This window comes from Eriocheir sinensis, unplaced genomic scaffold (genome assembly GCF_024679095.1).
Source record: "Eriocheir sinensis breed Jianghai 21 unplaced genomic scaffold, ASM2467909v1 Scaffold1198, whole genome shotgun sequence".
Classification (NCBI taxonomy): Eukaryota; Metazoa; Arthropoda; class Malacostraca; order Decapoda; family Varunidae; genus Eriocheir; species Eriocheir sinensis.
Window position 1 is genome coordinate 94,295 of NW_026110516.1, and position 3,206 is coordinate 97,500.

Below are 3,206 nucleotides of genomic sequence, written 5' to 3' on the forward strand. Positions count from 1 at the left end.
GAAAGGCGGACTAATTTAAATCAATCACTTCAACATGCCCTCCCTCACACCCCACACCGCCGTTTGTAGTCATTGAAATTACAGTCACGCAATCGCACCAGTAAAAGACATATTTTTTCGTCAGTGGCTTGCCTGAACGCGCTGTGAAAGAAGGCGAGAATATACATCCAGAGTGCACACACGGCCCCAACTTTAGTCACCCCTGAACCGCCTCCTGCGCGTACCGGTCGCAGTTTTGAAGCAGAGTGACTTGACTTGGTATATAATATAGACTTAGCCCTTGTCATCTTAAGTAACGTGAACGGGCTCAGTCCCAATTCAGACGTGACCGATGCGTTCTTGTCATCTTAAGTAACGTGAACGGGCTCGCTGAGCTTGCCTCGTCCAGCGCTCACGAAGCAAAACGAACCATTAAAGGCCAGCGAGCTACCCCCGCCGATTACCCGCCCGCGGGCGGGCGGGCGAGCTACACCCGCAGATTACCCGCTTGCCTCGGCCAGCGCTCACGAGGCAAAGCGAGCCATCAGGTGTCGGCGCGTTACCCCCGCCGTTTACCCGCCCCACGATTCATGACTGAGGGCCACGTCTAGCGCTCGAGAGGCAAAGTTTACCCGCCACATAGCAAATGGTATGTCGTATGAAGGGCCAGTGTCTCCTTGACTTGTCCGTTACTCCAGCCGACCCACCAAAGAAAATCGGAATTTCTGAGACTGGAATGAGCGAGATAGGGAGCACGGACTGAGTTGAGCACCCCAAAATGCTCCTTTTCTCCCGAAGCTATTCCTAGGGATATCTCATGCCTGCGGTAGCGTATTTTCATTAGCACCGAAAACAAATTAATTGTAGACTTGCCTAGCGTCAGTATGTCTAAAGTTGAAGGAATTGCTAGGGACATCTTATGACTGGGGTAGCGTATTTTCAAGTAATTAGCTCCCTCAGCCAGTACAGTTTAACCACATTAACTATCTCCACTTGCGTAGCGTAGGAATGTCTAAAATCGAAGATATATAAGCATTTTGAGGTGCTCAACTCAGTCCGTGCTCCCTATCTCGCTCATTCCAGTCCCTGAAAGTCCGATTTTCGTGGTGGGACTGGAATGAGGGAGATAGGGAGCACGAACTGAGCTGAGCACCTCAAAATGCTCCTTTTCTCCCGGACTGAAAGTGAGCAACATATCTACACTACGCAAGTGTATAGTTAATGGGGTTCAACTGTAATGTGTACGGTGCTGATTGATTGAAAATGCGAGCACTCAGTCATGACATGTCCTTCAATTTTAGGCATATCTACGCTACGCAAGTCTGCCATGATTGTGCTTTCGGTGCTAATTAAAATACGCTACCGCAGCCATGAGATACTCCTACGAATAACTTCGGGAGAAAAGGAGCATGTTGGGTGCTCAGCTCAGTTCGTGCTCCCTATCTCGTTCATTCAAGTCCCACCCCAAAAAGTCGGACTTTCTGAGACTGGACTGAGCGAGATAGGGAGCGCACTGAAAGTGAGCAACATTCCTACACTACGCAAGTGTATAGTTAATGCGGTTCAACTGTAATGTGTTCGGTGCTAATGAATTGAAAATACGAGCACTCAGTCATGAGATGTCCCGCGGAATTCCTTCAATTTTAGACGTATCTACGCTACGCAAGTCTGCCATGAATATTATGCCTTTGGTGCTAATCAAAATACGCTACCGCGGTCATGAGATATCCCTTCACCCTTGCCTCGTCCAGCGCTCGCGAGGCAAAGCGATCAGGCCATCAGGTGCCGGTGCGTTCGTTACCCCCGCCGTTTCCCCGCCACACGATTCATGACTGAGGGCCTCGTCCAGCGCTCAAGACGCAAAGTTTACCCGCCACACAGCAAATTGTATGTCGTATGAAGGGCCAGTGTCTCCTTGACTTGTCCGTTACTCCAGCCGTTTACCCGTCACTCGAGGATTCAGTGACTGCTGCTTCGGCCAGCGCTCAAGAGGCAAAGCGAACCATTATTAAAACCCATTAACTGCCAATGTTCCCATTTGGGAACACACATTAAGGTGATATTATTGGCAATGAAACGTGCTTGTTGGGGGATAGCAGCATTCCTTCTCATGTTTGAACAGGTTCACTTTGCACCAGTCATCACACATCAACCTGTCAGGCTGCCTCTGTGTTTGCTGAACTTCGCTGATTTCACACCTATCTCGGAGCTCTGTAATACTTATTGATATTGGTAAGTATTATTGAGTGCAGTTCTCTAATAGACGTAGAAAATTACTGATAAATATGCCATCTATTACTGAATATGACCAACAGTAATTATCTGTTCTTTAGTTAGAGATATTATTGACAGAAAGTAATTGTTCCCAAATGGGAGGCCTGAGTCCGTTACTCCCGCCGTTTACCCGTCAGTGACAGCCTCGGCCAGCGCTCGAGAGGCAAAGCGAACCATTATTAAGGGAGAGCGAGCTACCCCCGCCGATTACCCGCTGGTCTCGGCCAGCGCTCGCGAGGCCTGAGTCCGTTACTCCCGCCGTTTACCCGTCAGTGACTGCCTCGGCCAGCAGCGCTCGAGAGGCAAAGCGAACCATTATTAAGGGAGAGCGAGCTACCCCCGCCGATTACCCGCTGGCCTCGGCCAGCGCTCGCGAGGCCTGAGTCCGTTACTCCCGCCGTTTACCCGTCAGTGACAGCCTCGGCCAGCGCTCGAGAGGCAAAGCGAACCATTATTAAGGGAGAGCGAGCTACCCCAGCCGATTACCCGCTGGTCCCGGCCAGCGCTCGCGAGGCCTGAGTCCGTTACTCCCGCCGTTTACCCGTCAGTGACTGCCTCGGCCAGCGCTCGAGAGGCAAAGCGAACCATTATTAAGGGAGAGCGAGCTACCCCCGCCGATTACCCGCTGGTCTCGGCCAGCGCTCGCGAGGCCTGAGTCCGTTACTACCGCCGTTTACCCGTCAGTGACTGCCTCGGCCAGCGCTCGAGAGGCAAAGCGAACCATTATTAAGGGAGAGCGAGCTACCCCCGCCGATTACCCGCTGGTCTCGGCCAGCGCTCGCGAGGCCTGAGTCCGTTACTCCCGCCGTTTACCCGTCAGTGACTGCCTCGGCCAGCGCTCGAGAGGCAAAGCGAACCATTATTAAGGGAGAGCGAGCTACCCCCGCCGATTACCCGCTGGTCTCGGCCAGCGCTCGCGAGGCCTGAGTCCGTTACTCCCGCCGTTTACCCGT